This window comes from Sciurus vulgaris (assembly GCF_902686455.1).
Source record: "Sciurus vulgaris genome assembly, chromosome: 11".
Classification (NCBI taxonomy): Eukaryota; Metazoa; Chordata; class Mammalia; order Rodentia; family Sciuridae; genus Sciurus; species Sciurus vulgaris.
The window spans coordinates 115,713,794-115,731,568 of record NC_136472.1 but is presented as its reverse complement, the minus strand read 5'-3'; the positions used below and the strand labels follow the sequence as shown (position 1 = coordinate 115,731,568).

The following is a 17,775-nucleotide window of genomic DNA, read 5'->3' as shown; positions in this document are numbered from 1 at the left end:
CAAGTGCACAATGTACATTCATTGAATGAATTAATGTTCTCCAGCAAACACCCTTCGGGGTGGAAGCACCTTTACAAAGACTTCAGTCACTTGCTCCCACAAAGAGGCAGGCACAGGCCAGGTGGAGAGTCCTCCCAGCTCCTATGCAGCAGTTGTGGCTGCCTTCACTTTGTATTTAGAAGACTGTTGTGAATCCTGGACACTAAATAAGTAGCTGTTAACAATGTAGTTAACTGTGCAGCTAAAACCTCTGTGAGTGAAACTGACATGAAAAATGGCGGACACCTTCCGCTCTCTCCCTTAGGCTGGGGGAGTTGCTGTTTCTCTGCAGGCTTGCTTCCTTCATCAGGCATTGATTCCTTACCTCTGAAGTCCTCTGCACTAAGGATCCACTGATAAGACCTTCTGTCTACACCTCAGGAGCTAAACTTCCCCTTTTGCAGGTTCCAACACATTAGCCTCAGGCTTGCAGACATCCAAGGCCCCACCCTTCCCACCAGAGGAACAGGAGTTTAGGAAGATTAGAGACTGACAATCTCTGGCTCCTTACTGACTTTGCCTGTCCCATCTCTGGAGCAGGTTCACATGATGGACTTTCCAGGAAGGTCAAGCATCTTGTAACTCTGACATGCTCAAGGTCACTAGGCTTTCAGATGGGTTCCCATAGTGGGGGGAAATATACACAACAGATTCTTAGATCTTGGCCTTGTTGGTTAGTCTCATTCATTCCTCATTCATTCAACACAAATATGAGTGTTTCCTCTGCACACATATCATGTAAGGCACTAGAACTAAGACAAGGAGGAAGCCCTGGCCTCAAGATCCTTATACTCATGATAAATGGGGTGCAGGTCTTGTGCGAGAAGCACATGCAAGTTGGTCCCTTCAACCAGAATGGCTGTGGATTTTGCTGAGCAGAGAGCAGAGTGCAACCTGAGACCTGAAAGATGAGACAGTCAGGCACAGAGGCAGGAAGAGGAGCTTCCCAGACGGAAACAGCAGCACGTGCAGAGCCCAGGAGAGGGAGGGCTTTGATTGCAGGGACTGCAAGTCCCTCCATCTGGTGGGGGTGTGTGCAGTGAAGGGGAATGGGTCAGGAGAAAGCCAAGAGGCAAGCTCATGGCAGGTTGCCTATGTCATTGCAGGAGTTTGGGCTTTATCCTCGGGGTAAGGGGGAGTCATTTAAGACTGCACACTGATCAGGAGTGGTTTTAGGAAGATCTTAACTTTTGACCTAGATTAAAAAAAAAAAAAAAATCCAGCTGTGGAATTCACAGGAAAGGCATTCACCATGTGGGCTGGAGGCTGTGGCGAGAGGGCAGGCACCGTGTGTGCCACTGGGCTGTGAATGCCAGCTGTCAGCACCGCAAAGCCAGGCCTGGGGAAGCCTCCAATGGTGATTAATTGAGCTGCGGATGCCTTTGACACTGAGTGGAGCTTGACGCTAAGGATGGAGAAGTTGGATTGCTTAATAATAATAGCACTTGCTCCTAATGGTGCTTGTAATACAATAGCACTTATAATGTGATAATAATAATAATAATATGATTTGCCATAATGTCTTTTGTTCTCCTTCTCCCTACGCTTCCCAAACATTCATTAAATACCAAATTCCTCAAGGCAGAGGGCCTTCCTGGTAGCTGTAGCAGTCTCAAAAGGCCTTAGTTTCCCCCTTCAGTTCTCAGTCTTCTCTGAGAGACCAAAGGATGTGCTCCCCCCAAAGCCCCCCACAGGGCTGGCAGAGACACATGATCTATCATGGGCATTATCAGGGGAGGTGCTGATTTCCTGCCCCAGCTGTCTCTAATACCTGCTTCCTGATTCCCTGCTTACATGGCTCCTCATCTACTCTCTCACCAGGTGGTTGAGGGAAAGTCAAAGAAATAGTCACTTCCATAGTTGGCATGTGTGAAAGGCAGGGTGGATTCTAAGTTGACCCCTAAGACACACCCACTCCCCTGCAATGCACACACGCTTCCCGCCAGAAACAATATATCCAGGACTTCGGCTATGTGATTGGGTTATGCTGCGTGGAATGCTTGCTTTTGAAAAAGGAAATTATCCAGGTGAGCCTGACCTAAGCCCACGGATCCTTTAAAAGCAGCATTTTCACTGACTGGTTGCAGGAGAGGAGGGCAAAGAGATTAAAAGAGTGAGAAGAAGACACTAGAGCTGAACCCTGTCTAGAGAGAACGGTCACAGGGCAAAACCCCCTGAGCAGCCTCTAGGTGCTGAGAGCTGCCCCTGGCCACGAAACTGCTAGAAAACAGGGGTTTCAGTCCACAGGGCCACAAGGAAGTGAATTCTGCTAATGACAGGAAATAAGCTCAGAAGAGGACCCTTCTCTCCAGATGACACTGCAGCTGGCCAACACCTTGATTTCAGCCTGAGCAGAGCCTGTCACACAGACCCAGACTTGTGACCGACAGCACTTGGAATTGATAAAGGATGCTGTTTGAAACTGCTAACTTTGTGGTAACTTATAATGACACAGCAATAGAAAACTAATACAGCCCAGAAGCCATAAAGATCAGTATAAGGGGAAATATGGGGGTTGGGAGGGAAAGGCAAATCCTCACATCCACCTTGCGGTTGGAAAACCTAAACAAGGCTCTCAAACTTCTCTGAACCTCACTTTCCTGCTCAGTAGAACTCAGCACCCACTTTGCAGGGAAAAGGATTAAATATCTTGACTATAAATGCTTGTTACGGAGTCTGGCACATTGCTACATTCAGAGCCCGGGGCAACTACTGTCTGTCATCCTAGCTTGTGAAAATGGGTAAATTTTTATTAACAGATTCTCTTGATTGTGAACAACTGGAAATTGCTGGATCTGTAGACAGAAGGGAAGGCCAAGCTTCTCTTATTGAATTTTTAACAACTTCATGACAGATGCAAGGGGGTCTCCCCTTCTCCAGAAGCTCTACCAGACAGTGTCCTGGGAGGTCAGAGGGGACATTTTATTACGTTTCCAGAGATACTAAAGCAGAGTGGTCCCCAGGGCCTGGTTCTTATTTCAATGTGATTTATTTCCTAGGCACAGCCTGATGCACCCAGTTGCCAACACACACAGGCATAGAAGAAGTGTGTGTGTGTGTGTGTGTGTGTGTGTGTGTGTGTGTGTGTGTGTGAGAGAGAGAGAGAGAGAGAGAGAGAGAGAGAGAGAGAGAGAGAGAGAGAGACAGAGTGGGGGGGAGCTGATAAAAGGAGCGAGTTTCAATTTTGATTAAATGAATGAAGCACAAATTTCTCAAACTCGGTTCTGGGATCCCCATGGGATTTATCTTCAGTGTCATGCTGTTTGTCAAACACCAGCAGCAGGGTTTTCTGATAATTGTCTCCTCCCACGTGAAGAAGGGTTTCTTCGCCTCCACCAGGGTCTCAGCACTGCTGTCCAAGGCCTCTCGGCTTCCCTGGACTTTCCTGGCAGTACCCAGTCTGTCCTCACACCCCACCCCACGTGCTTAGGAGTCAGGTGGCTTTGGGAACGCCTGCCTCACCTTGGGTAACCAGAGATCACCAAGAGGCCCATGTTCTGGCTCCCGCTCCCCCACCCAAGCCCCAAGATGAGGCCTCTTTGGTTCATTTCTATCTTCCGTGATTCCACAGCCCTGGGCTGGTGCCTGGTCTTCCTCAGGATCGTGGACAACAGTGCCTTGTCTCTCCCCGGGACATTCTGATTCATCGGTCCACATTAACACTAGCTCTCGCCACGAAGAGAGCATACTGAACCAAACAGAATAGGACGGTTCTTGGGGAGACTCCCATGCAGTTTAGGGTAATTGTTTTGGTCACCTGGGCTTGACAAGAGACGGGTCTCATCTCTGAGAAGTCCCCAAAGGGCCTTTGGAGCAGCTGTATTCCTGCCTACCAAATAAGTCAGTGACTGGATCTGAATGTCCCCTGACCCTGAGCCCTGTACCAGGTACCATCAGAGTAAGGGGAGGGAACTCCTCAGCAGTTCTGAGGCAAGAGTGGCCATCTGTAAATGCTGGCAATGAGAAAGGTGGACAGAGGGTTGGCCCAGGGTGGCCCAGGGTAACCCAGGGCTGCAACTGAAGTGAATCCACCCCAACTGGCATCTTAGAGCTGGGTCTGTACCCGTGCCCATGTCCTCTGCTCTTCTCAAAGCTGCCACAGCTCTACACGACATTCCTCCTCCAGGAAGGAGTGCCCGCTTCCTCAGGTCTCAGTGTTAGAAGGCCCCCATGAGCAGGGACAGGGGCAGACTCCTGGGTTGGCAGAATGGAGTTTCCCTGTCAGACACGAATGAGTGGCCGTGAGAGAAGCCGAGCCAGTTCACCTCTGGGACCGGGCAAGTCTCCCTGCTCTTTCCCTAGGCACCGGGGGCTTATGTTCTCTTCTAGACCAGGGCTGCTCCTCACCTAGGCTGGGCATAATCGCTGACAGCTATCTAAGTGGTAATCACCGGGACTGGGATTCGTGACAATTGGTCTGCAACAGGCATTTGTTGCCACCAAGCTAAAGGTCCACTTGGGACTCTTACTTTTCCTCTTTTCCTGCCTTACCCAGGACAGAAGTTAGCTCCCGGTGGAATAGTGTGAAGGCTTAAAAGGTTCTTCTCCCGTCCCAAACAGTTTCCTCATCAGCTCCACAATGTCCCATACTATTAAAACCTTGATTAAAATGCAAATGTCGTCTGGGGTGGGTGAGATGATAGCTCTGTGCATCCTCTTTTTAGAATGCCCTGCCCATCCCCATTCCCTACCTGGTTAACTACAATTGATTTTTTTCAGGCCCCCAGGGTGAGTCCTCCTCAGGAAGTCTATGGGCCTGTCAAATTAGTCCAGAGGCCTTTCTTTGGTGGCCCCATAAGACCTGTGCTCTGAGTCCTTATCACTTTATTGAACCCATTAACTTATGATAATCTATTGGGGTTCTTCTCCTTCTCCAGTCTGATTCTCCAGCACACAGCATAGTAGGTGCTCAATTAATGTTGATCCTGTAAATGTGTGGGCCATGCATGAGAAGACCTCTTGTCTCTACTCCTGGTCTGCTGAGAGAGTTAAGGCCACTCACTTCCTCTCTTCAAATTTAGTTAGATGTTCTCAATGATTCAAAAATTTTGATGCTCTCACCAGCCATTAGCACCTTGGCATGGATTGTATTTTCAAATCTGGGAGGCCTGTCATTCATCAGAGCTGTGAGGAGTGAGTGGAGATATGGAACCAGGACAGGTATTTCTGGGCAAGGCAGAGTGAGAGATCAAGACAGCTTACAAGACCAGGGCACTCACTCCCCAGGGGATCTGGTCAGCTGAAGGCACAAAAGGGATGAGCAAGCCAGACAAAGACACTGCAAATCCATGACAGTAAAGTCACCTACTTCAGTGGAACTCAGGCTGAGCAGGAAAATTCCTCCAAATATTTATCCACAAACTCAACAGGATTTCACAGCTAAAAGGACTCTGAAGATCCTCTAGCTTATTCCCAGAGGTTAAAGGGCTTGTCCCAGATCACACACAGTGGGGATGGCCAAGGCAAGACCTCTACTAATGACAACTCCAACACTAGGCTACCATCTGAGCAGAACCTTCCTTTGCTGGCTCTGGTTGCCCCCCTCTCCATCAAACACCTTGCTTTAGCCAGCACAGGCACCTAACTTACTCTGTCCACTGTCACTCTTCCTGTCTTATTCCAAACCCATCCTTCCCACTCCTCAGTTTAAACCCAAAGGATTTAAAATCAGCATACTACTTTAATGCAGCCACATCAATGTTTACAGCAGCTCAATTCACAATAGCTAGATTGTGGAACCAACCTAGATGCCCTTCAACAGATGAATGGATAAAGAAACTGTGGTATACATACACAATGGAATATTATTCACTCATAAAGAAGAATAATATTATGACATTTGCAAATAAATGGATGGAATTGGAGAATATCATGCTAAGTGAAATAAGCAAATCCCAAAAAACCAAAGATTGAATGTTTTTCCTGATAAGTGGATATATAATGGGGGTGGGGGTGAGGAATGAGAGAAGAATGGAGGAACTTTAGATTATGTAGAGGGAAATGAGATGGGGGGTATGAAAGATGGTGGAATGAGACAGACATCATTACCCTATGTACATGTATGATTACATGAATGGTATGAATCTACATCATGCACAACCATAGAAAAGAAATGATGTACCCCATTTGTGTACAATGAATCAGAGTGCAGTCTGTAAAAATATAAATAAATAAATAAATAATTTTTTTTGAAAAAAGAAGTGGTGTGTGAGCTGGGCAAGGTGGTGTTCGCCTAGAATCCCAGCTATTCAGGAGACCGAGGCAGGAGGATTCCCAGTAAGTGGTCAGCCTGGACAACTTAGGGAGACACTGTCTCAAAATTAAAAAAAAAAAAAAAAAAAGGCAGGGGGGCTGGGGATGTATCTCAGTGCACAGAGCACTTGCCCAGCATGCACAAGACCCTGGGTTCAACCCCATTACCACTAAGTAAATAAACAAGCAGCTGTGTCTGTAAATCTCTCTCCAAGCTCCCCGAGAAGCACTTAATGCTCCTTCTTCTGGGTCCCCACACCTGGTTGCTTGACAGAAGCTTCATGGGGACACATCCCTCTAGACCACATCAGACTGGTCCTTGCATTTCCCACCACACAGCAGGCACTTAATAGACATTTGCTGAGTAAGTGTAGTTGATTTCAGCATTTTCCACAGGGAAGTTGTTTAATCACGGCTGGCTCATCATTTTATAATCCTATCACATGGGCCAGGGGGCTTCAAGCTGTTAGCCACCATTTCCCCAAATGCAAATGCAAGGCCATAAAACTCAGTCAATGCCCGTGAACTCCTTTTGGATTCTCCCTGCCATTTCTCCTTCTGAGCGCTCCCACATTTTCCAACAACCTACCTCAGAGAACACACAGAGGGTTAGCAGCTTCGGAGAGCACCGTGTTGGCATCAGAGTTTCTCCTTAAGATGTCACTGTGCCCATGTATGCCTGGGAGACATTTGTCCCTGCCAGTCCAGTCCTGCCACCTCTCAGTTCGCAGTTGGTGGGGGGTGGGACTTTGGCAGCTCACACAGACACATGGGGAGCTTTTACTTCATTAATCTGTTCCTAGTTGCACTAAAAACATATTTATTCACCAAAGTGTACTGTAGTATGCAGAGTGACTCTCCTAAAAGGCTCAATAAAGCTGAAATACGTGGATACTCTTAATAATTTTACAATAAACTACACTTTAGAATCAATTGCTCTGGCACTAGAAAGTTGTCTGACTGATGGATTGTAGCTTCTTGCTCTGTGTGTGTGTGTGTGTGTGTGTGTGTGTGTATGTGTGTGTGCGCGCTGTGTGTGTGCAGTGATGTACAAATGTGTATGTTACACTTTCAGTGAAAGAGTGAACAATATGGAACAGGCTCAAACATCCCAGGAACTATGGGTCCAACTGATTGAGAGGCCAATTTTGGGATCTTTCTACTAACAGCTTTGTTTCGAAAGCTAGAACCAAGAAATCAGAAAACAGGTTAAAGGATGAAAATACTCAACAGGGAAGTTGGAAAAAGAGAAGGAAAGGAAATATTTCCTACCAACCCACTAAGGATTAGAAACTTCCCATGTTCTTCATGAAATGATGTTTAAGAGAAAAGCATTATTGTCCCCGCGTTACAAAAAGAGTTTAAGTAGCTTGCTACGTGCACATCTGTGCATACAGATCCCCTCTGATCTGATCCTGGCTGCTTCCATTAAACCATGTTTCTATCCTCAGGGTCAGCACAGCACAGGGATGAGGTCAAACGACTTCAGGTGCCCTGCTGTGGGGACAGGGGACAGATTAATTTCATAACAACCTGTAAAACCTGAAGGAGAGCTTTTGTTCTGAAGACCCCTGGGATCTGGTTCCATTCGTCCAATGCCAGGTTCTGGTCTTAAAGAGTCACTTGACCAAAGCTGACCAGGATATGGTATGGGCAGCAGAGGAAGCAGTTGCCGGTGACAGAGAAGCCACCCAGCATGATCAGCTTGACTGTCCTTGCATTCTTCTTCCCCTTTCTGCCTCAATGGTCATCCTTAGTGCCAACACTGGGTTTTAGGTTTTGACATTACCTGCACTAAGCAGAATCCCCAAACCCTGGCTCTCAGATCCTGAAATAAACCACCTGTGTGATCCTGTATGCTCTTTCAAATCTGTCCTGGACAGAATGGGAGGACGGGCATCCCAGACTGAGTAGCTACCAGTGACTTGTGGGCTAAGAAGTACCAAGGCATCCTGGGAACAGGAAGCCGGAGCCAGCTGTCCCTGACTAGCTGCAGACAACCCAGCTGGCTCCTTTGTGTTGGAGGCTTCATCGGGGTGAGCTGAGTTCCTGTTGGATGCAAGAAGACGAGTTATCTCACCTGACCAGCCACCTCTGCCCCTTCCACAAACTTACAATGTGATAAAATGATCCATTCATTCATTCATTCAATAAATATTTATTGAGCACCTATTATCCTTCTATAGGCTACTGGAATTACAAGACAGACTTGGTCCTGCCTCAGAGGAAGCTTTAGGAAGCTCAGAGTATGGAGGAGGGAGATAAAGAAAGAATTCCCACAGGAGATGAATGTCACAAAATATAGAACACAGGTTGCTGTGAGAGTGCATGACAGCAGACTCAATCTAGCCGGGTGTCAGAGGAGGCATCCCTGGGAAAGTGACATTTAAATGAGACCTGAAATGTGGGTAGGGCTGGAAAGGAGAAGGAGAGTGGGGTGGTAGCATCCTCACTTTCTCCTGGAATCAATTGCTGCTCCTTCCTCTGCTGCCCTAGCTCCCCTTTCTGTAATAATTTTAGCAATTTCAATTACTTATGACTAATCTGTGATAAACCCTTGGAAAAATAAACACAAGCTCATGTCTGCTTGACAATAAAATGTACGCAGAGGAGGAAGATTGGCTGCCTATGTCCATTCTGCCTAAACAGAATCAAGACTGAGCATGCGGGGTACCAGGGGGAGTCGGGGGATATTACTGCAGGGCTTTTGGGGACCGAGCTTGAGTTTGTGAATCCAAGTAGCTGTTGGTGAACAAAAACTGCTTCCATGGGTCTTGTGGACCCTCCGATTCAATGGCTCATCCTCCCGAATCTCCAGGGAACATTCTCAGCCCAGGGAGCTGTGAATTGGAATGCTCCCAACCACACGCAGGATGAAACAAATCCAAGGTTGGAAATCCCTACAGACATCACCTAATGCAATCTCAGAATTTACAGACAAAGACTGAAGCCCAGCAAGGAGAAATGGCTTGCAGAGTCAAAGGTGTAGTGTGGCGTGGCTAGAGCTAACTGCCTGGGTTTGTGATCTGACTTCACCACCTTGAGCAGGACACGAAGACCTTCTAAGCCTCAGCCTTTCCATCTCTAAAATGGGAATACATGGTGCCCTTTGCTAGAGTTGGCATGAGGCTTAAATGAGAAAATAACTATGAAGCATTTATTACGGAGTCTTGCACAGAGAAGTTGTTCAATAAATACCCACTATGGCAATTACTGTGTTACCCAGCATTAATGTCAGGACTGGACCTTTAAGTCACAGTGACTTCACTGCCAGTCCAGGGCTTGATCTCTGTGACAAGGCCTCCTGATGGAGTGACCCTTTCCCCCGCCTTCCAACAGGGCACATTCAGTACTCTGCTCCTTCTCTCTTAATTCCCCAAGAGAAAAACTCTGAGATGCCACTGTCTATATATGCACCTCACAAATGGCAGCCTGCCCTCCAGTGTGGAGCTGGTGCCAGGAACTGGGAGTTCTGGTGGTAATGGCAGGCAGCCTCCATGCTGCCAGCAAGGCCAGAAGCAGCCAGTGGCCCAGAGATCCCAGTTTCCTGCTTCTGGTGCCCAATTACGTCCCACTTTTCCCTGATGTCCCACGAATTTTGAACTTTACCCTTAAATCTCTGCACTTCTTCCTGCCACAGTGACAGCTCCCTCCCATGACACAGAGCCCCATCTTCACTCCCTAACAATAGATGAGGGTGATTTTATCTTTTCTATTAGGCAGTGATTGCAACTCTCCCTGAGTTCATTAGTTGTTGGATAATCCCTCCAGATTTATGAGCTCAAATTGAGCTTCCTCGCTTCCTTCTTCACCTCTTCTCTTCAGAAAGCACCAGCTGCCTTTGCTGTCTCAGTAGCAGACAGGGCTTTGACCAAAGGCCCTTAATTCTTCATGTTCTCTATTCAAAGTTCCATTAATCTTGTGGAACAAAGGTTCCTCCAGCCAAACTCAGAGGCTGGTTGGAGGACAGAGACTCCCCTCCAGACTATAGAGCAGCAAGCTCAGAGCATCTGTAACTGTCCTGTACATCCACCCAGAGAAAGCACTCTGGCACAGAACCTTTTGGTTATAAAGAAGCTGACACCCTTTTAACTAAGCGCTAATCTGCATTTATAGGATCAGTTATCCTCTAAACAGGCAAGCCAGAGCCTAACATGCCAATTGCTTTCCTAGCATACATGGAAAAGATGTGTCATGATGACTGTTGATTATCATACAGAGATTTGTTTTCTGATCACCAACCTCATTTCCTCTTCTCCATGGTCACACAGCTAGACTACATTTCCCAGTTGCCCTTGCAGGTAGGTGTGACCCTGTAATGAGTTCTAACCAATAGGATTGTGAGAAATATGTGCCACTTCCAGGCCTGATCCATAAACCCTCCTGTGTGGGATCCTCCATGTTTCTTTTTCCCACCCCTTTCTCTAAAAGGACACATATATAAGCTAGAAGATGCCCAGGCCTCTGAAAGACCTTAGGGAAGCCTACCCATTTATCAGGAACACCTTTCTAAGATTTCAATTGAGTAATAAATACACATTAATCTCATTATCTGTGGGTTCCATACCCATGAATTCAACCAACTATAGATCGAAAATATTTGGGGGAAAATGGAACTGACAGAGATAAGTCCACATAAATATAGTCAGCCGATCCTTGACAAAGGTGCCGAAAGCATACCTGGGAGAAAAGAGAGGTTTTTAAATAAATTATGCTGGGAAAACTGGATATTCATATGTAGAAGAATGAAACTAAATCCCTACCTCTCACCCTGCACAAAAATCAACTCAAAGTGAATCAAAGACCTAGGAATTAGACCAGAAGCAGTGGAACTACTAGAATAAAACACAGGGGCAACACTTGAACACTTTGGCATGCACTGACTTCCTTTTTAAGACTCCTAAAGCTCAAGAAATAAAACCAAGAATCAATAGGTGGAATAGCATTACATTTAAAGACTTCTGCACAGCAAAGGAAACAAAAGTGTGAAAAGGGAACCCAAAGAGTAGAAGAAAATCAGAACCCAGGAAACTTAACACCAAAAAGAAAAAAAAATAAATAACCCACTCAATGAATGGGCAAAAAGATCTAAAAGAGACATTTATCAAATGAAGAAACACAAACAGCCAGCAAATATATGAAAAAGGTTCAACATCCTTAGCAATCAAGGAGATGCAAATCAAAATGACACTGAGATTTCATCTCACCCAGTTAGAATGGCAATCTTCTAGACTATGAACATCAATAATTGCTGGTGAGGGTGTAGGGGAAGAGGTACACTTATGTATTGTTGGTGGGAATGCAAATTAGTAGATCAGAACCACTTTGGAAAACAGTGTGGAGATTTCTCAAAAGACTAGGAATGGAACCACCATGGGACTCAGCTATCCCTCTCTTTGGTATTTATCCAAAAGAACTAAAATCAGCATATTATAGTGCCACATGAATACCCATGTTTATAGCAGCACAATCCACAATAGCCAAATTATAGAACCAACCTAGGTTTCCATCAGTAGATGAATGAATAAAGAAAATGTGGTGTATATACACAATAGAGTTCTACTCAGACATGAAAAGAATGAAATTAAGTCATTTTCCAGTAAATAGATGGAAATGGAGAACATCATGCTAAGTGAAATAAATCAGATTCAGAAAGTCAAAGGTTGAATGTTTTCTCTCATACGCAGAAGCTAAAGAGAAAAGGGGAATGAAAAGGGGAATTTTTTTTTTAATAGAAGGGAGATTAGTAGAGTAGAGGTGGGAGACTTAGGAGGAGGGAGAAGGGAAAGGAGCCGGGAGTGAAGTTGACCAAATTATACTGGCACATGTATGAATATACCACAATGCCTTCCATCTTATGTGAACTATAATTCATCAATTAAAAAAAATAAATAAATAAATAAGAGGAAAACCAATGGAGGGAGGGGATCAGAAGGAGGAAAGAGGGGAGAGAAGGGAGTTGTACATGGCATTGAAATGGAGAAATCTACATTATATGCATTTATGAACATGTCGAAATTAGCTCCATTATTAGGTATAATTATAATGCACTCAATAAATGAATGAATGAATATATAAATTTTTTAAAGTTGGGCCTGCACTTTTTTCTTGTTGTTATTCCCTAAACAACACAGTAACTATTTATATAGCACTTATAGTATATTGAGAATTATAACCTGAAGATTTAAAGTATGTGGGAGTAAATACCAAGCCACTTTCTATCTGTAAATTGTCATCTACAAGGGGTACAGGAACCGGTTCCCCACAGACATGAACAGGTGACTGTACCTCCATTGTGGGAAGCTTTGAGATTTGGGAGTGGATCAATTATAGCAGCTAGCATTACCTCCCAGACACAAAGTGCTATCAATAACTAATTTTTAATTCTTACCAAGGTTTTTAAAGATGGATATTAATATTATTCCCATTTTACCTGTGAAACTGAAACCCAAAAACTTTAGTGCCATGTGGCTCCTGAGCTCCTATACTTGGATTTTCACCGTTTTGAATGACTGCAAGGGCTCAGGTTTCATACATCAGCTCCTTCCTCTCGCCATAGAGCTTCTTAATCAGCAGACCCCTCAACCATAGCCAGGTGGTCTTCCTTCTGCCTATTTGCAAACTCCAGATAAAACAAGAAACACACCTGACCACATCACATCCCTCAGATGGCTGTTATTCAAAAAAATGAAAAGTAGCAAGTATTGGCGAGGTTGTAGTGAAACTCAAGCCTTGTACATTTCTGGTGAGAATGAAAAATGGCACAATCATTTTAGATAACAATTCAGTGGTTCCTCAATAAATTAAACATATAATGACCCAGTCATCCCACTCCTAAACTTATGCCCCTAAGGGTTTAAAGCAGGAACTTGAACAGATGTCTGTACCTCCAAGTTCCTAGCAGCGTTATTTGCAATAGTCAAAAGGTGGAAGCAACACAAGTTTCTAGTGATGGATTAATAGATACAATGATATCTTATTCAGCTTAAGAAGGCAGGAAATTTTGACACATGGATCAACCTCAAAGACAATATTGTAAGTAATATAAGCCAGACAGGAAAGGATAAATATTGTATAATTCCATTTATAAGAAGTGCATAGTCAAATTCATAGAGATAGACAGTGGAATGGTGGTTGCTGGCAGCAGAGAGGAGGAGGGAATGGGGAGAACCTGTTTAATAGGTACAGAGGTCCAGTCTGGGAAGATAAAAACCATTCTGGAGATGGATGGTGTTGATGGTCTCATAGAAATATAAATATACTTCATGCCGCTGAAAGGCATACTAAAAAAAATTGGTTAAAACAGTAAATTTTTCCATATATATTTTATCACAATAAAATGCCTTTTAAAAATGAAATGAAATTTTGATACATGCTATGATAGAGATGAACCTAGAAAATATGATAAGTGAAATAAACGAGACACAGAGGAGAAATATCGTATGACTCCGCTTATAAAAGGGGCCTAGTATAGGCAAATTCTAGAGACAGAGCTAAAATACAGAGGTTGACAGGGGCTGGGGGGACTGTGGGGGAAGCTACTGTTTAACAGACAGAGTTTCTTTAGGTTGAGAAAAAAATTTTTAGAAATAGCTGGTTGTGGTGGACACATCTCCTATTCCAGAAGCTGCAGAAGCTGAGGCAGGAGGATTGTAAGTTCAAAGCCAGCCTCAGCAAGGTAGTGAGGGCCTACGCCACTTAGCGAGATCCCATCTCAAAATAAAAAAATAAAAAGGGCTGGGAGTGTGGCTCAGTGGTTAAGCACCGAGTTCAATCCGAGGAGGGGGAGGGGGAGGGGGAGGGGGGAGGAGGAGGAGGAGGAGAAGAAGAGGAGGAGGAGGAGGAGGAGGAGGAGGAGGAGGAGGAGGAGGAGGAGGAGGAGGAGGAGGAGGAGGAGAGAAAACACAAACTTATAAATAGATAAAGGTAATAGTAGTGTTAATGCCATGGAAATGTAAACTCAGAAATGGTTAAAATGACAATTTTGAGGAGAGAGGGGAGGAGAGAAGGCCTAATTAAGATGAGGGCAGGAACCAGTTCTCAGGGTTGTGCATGCATCTATGCCCTTTGTGACTCTGTGCAGTAATTTGGTTTGCCTTGCTTGGTCCCTTATTTGGTATGTGTCTCACTTGGGCCTAAACTCTTGTCCTCTTACCTTGGTGCCAGCCAGGTCTTTCATCCTTTTAGTCCCACTCTGCAGGTCTGACCTCTGGCCAAGTGCACATCTGGCTTTCGATTTGCTTCTCAAGTTCTATGACTTGGACCCCACGAGGTGAGCCTCTGCTCCTGAGCACCCCCCTCAACCAGCTGCCATTCTCACCTACTAATCAGTGGTGTGCTCTGCGGGAATGAGTCCTGACCATTTAGAACCTGCAACTGGGACAGGAAGCTACTTCACTGATCAAACCTTTCACACCAGCACCAACCACCCCCAAATCCCACCTTGAAGTAGATAATTCAAAGACCTGGACATCTGTCCACTGTTCATATGACTGGGTGCTTAAACATCTACACACTTTGATCACCTCTGTTCCTGCACGTGGTTCTTTCCCCGACTGATGAAGCATCTCTCTCAATGTCTGACACCCCACTACAACACTGCCACTGAGCTGGGCTTCTCCTGACCCACAGACTTGGCTCTTCCCTGGGTTCATCCAGTTCTCTTCATCTTCAGTGAGAACTGGGGACCCTCCAGCAGTCTCAGCTCCCTCTGACCCAGTTCTTCTTGTCATATCTGTCCTCTCTGTCCACCAAGGCCCAAAGTTGGCACACTTATTCTCCCTTCTGCCTAGACCCTGACAGAGGAAAAGACAGGGCTTCTGCAGTGTCCAATGAACCGAGGGTTTGTAAGTCTGATTCATGAAGGATAATTTTGTTCCAGCTCTCGTAATGGGTGATCAGCTGATGGAATCCAGAACAGACAACCCAATGCCTTGATTATAGATTCCCTAAATCAGTCAGCTCTCTTAATGCCTGCATGGGACTAAGGTATGGGGACTTGGTCAATTACTCAGTAATTACTGACACAAATAAACCCTGCAATGGTAGGTTCAGTCATGCACAATAACTAAACTACCTACATCTATTCATTCTCTGGAAATAAATAAAATAGCAATTTAGGAGTCATTTTTACAGGCCATTACATGCAAAATATGTATCTCCCATTTCTTTTAGCCCATGAGAAGCAAAGCAGGACTTTAAAAAAATAACCCCCCTTTGATAAACTCATATTGTGAGCCAATTGCTGGGTGTATATTATCTCCCAAGGAAAGTACTATTAGTGCTCATTTACAGAAGATGTCACCAGGACTCAGAGAGGTTGAATAACTCACACAGGATCAGATGGCTGGTATCTATTCGAACTAGAATTTTAAGTCCAATCTACCTAATGCTGAGGCCCATGCCTTTTCCAGTTCTCAAAAAACTCTTCTGAGAACCCATTGTATCACTGCGGCAGAATTCAGAGAGATGGGTCATGATAGGCATCCCTAAAGAATTCAGAGAAGAAATAGCTAAGAACCAAGGCCTAGGTAGCATCTGTACTTGGAGGACAGAGCTGGATAAATGCAAAAGATACCTAATTATCCTCTATGAAGCCCCTCCTTCTCTCACTCAAAACTCCAACTGCAACCCAGCAAGAAAAATGGCCCTAAAAACAGTGTTTCATTCTTGCAACTTGCCCTGACTCTTTTGGAAAGCCAAGGTGCTCATGAGAAGCTTCTAGAATATTCTTTCACTGACTGATTTTTGCAATGTTTCTGCTTCTGTTTTCTTATTATTCAACCAGCAACACTCACATAATTAATGCTCTGATTTTCCCCTTGCAAACTCACAAACTATGAAATTCCTGTTAATTCCAAGTTCAAAGAACGCTCAGACTGAGGCGTCTCTCAGAGCTGCTCTGTTCCACACCCACTTGAAAAGTTTCCTTTGAAAACTGAAAGTATTGTAGTGCTATTTAAAAAAACCACAGCGCTTCAGAAGCATATAGTACTTCATGATTTATGGCACATTTTTACTTAACAGAATTCCAGTCAATCCTTACAAGGTTGTTATACCCATTTTAGAATTGTGAAAACTGGGGCTCTGAGAGCAGAGTTGACTCTTTCGGGGAGAAGAGGGCAGAGTGGGGACCTGACCCTGAGTCCCCTGATGTCACAGGCCAGTGCTTCTTCCACTAGATAACATCATGCCAACGTTCCCATTGTTTAAGAGCAGGTAGAATGTCATCTTCTTAAAAGTCCAAGCCAAGCTTCTCCATCTGATTTCTGATTCCCCTCCAAACTACTGGCCTCCTTCCTTCCACCTGCCAACCGACTCAGTGACTCCCAGCTGTAGGGCTCCCTCCTCCTCTGCTGCAGGTGCCTGGTGCCAGGAGGGAGCCACCCTGGCAGGCTGGCACAGAGCCGCAGATTCTGGCTTGCCTCTTGTCCCTCCTCCCCTCCATTTCCCAGGCTCCCCAAATGGAATCCAACTGTACTTTAATCTCTCCTTACTCTTCTGCCAACTTGCCCAGGCTGCCCCAGAGGTCTCCTTATTTGAAGCAAATGCTTTTGCATTGCTCTGGGAATAGCCTAATCCTTGTCTCCCCTTTTACATGTTAATGCTCTGATTTACAGCTGCAGTGTTGGATAGAAAAAAATAAAAAACGGCAAACAAGACATTGGTTCTGTTTTACATTTTGGGGGTGTGAGAGTGGGCCTTGGGGGTGCTGGTGATGTTCTATTTCTGGATGTGAGAGCTGCTTACACAGGTGTGCTCCTTGGAGAAAGTTCTTTGCGCCATGCACATATAACAAGCATGGTCTTCTAAATGCATGCTAGACTTCGATAAACAATTTCAACCATAGCACAGGCAGTTTTGAGATGGTGTTGAACCAACCATTTATACTCGAGTTCAAGCAAAGGGAAATGACTCGCCGGCAAGCCTCTAAGGTCTCTTTCAACTCTGAGAGCAAAGGCCTGTTGTATGCTTCAAGGTTAATAGTCCACAGAAGCCCAAGAAAGGGCTGCTCATGGACACCTACAGCTAGGAAAGAACAAGGATCTCAGAGTCCAAGCCGATCTCTGCAGGTAGGCATCTCCTAAACTGCAGGGACACCTGGTCCCTACATCCGGGGAAGGAGACTGTACCATCTCCTAAATTACTCTCTTGCACACTTTCAGCAAGAAAGTCTTTGCTTCTCGTTAACCTTGTTCTTTTTAAAGTTGAAAATTCCAAGCTGTGAGGTTGAATTCTGCTTGCTAACTTAGCAGGGCTCTTTCAATTAATTGATATGTGCCTTAAATTCTCTGATTTCAAAATTATAATTATAACAGCTAAATGATGCAGGTGTTCATACCTCCATTTTGCAGATAAGGACACTTAAGTACAGTGTTTTGTTGAAGGGCACATGGTAGGTATTTGGGAAAACCAGTACCTAAACCCTGATTCAGTACATATCTCAGCTTTCTCATCTGCAAAATAAGATTGCTTTTAGAGGTC

At 44.9% G+C, this 17,775-nt stretch overlaps 1 protein-coding gene across 10 annotated transcripts in view; it reads right to left on the bottom strand.

The window, feature by feature from the left end:
• GRIK4 (glutamate ionotropic receptor kainate type subunit 4) overlaps window positions 1–17,775 on the bottom strand; it is a 410,374-nt gene that overhangs the window by 117,514 nt on the left and 275,085 nt on the right. The window lies entirely within an intron of this gene.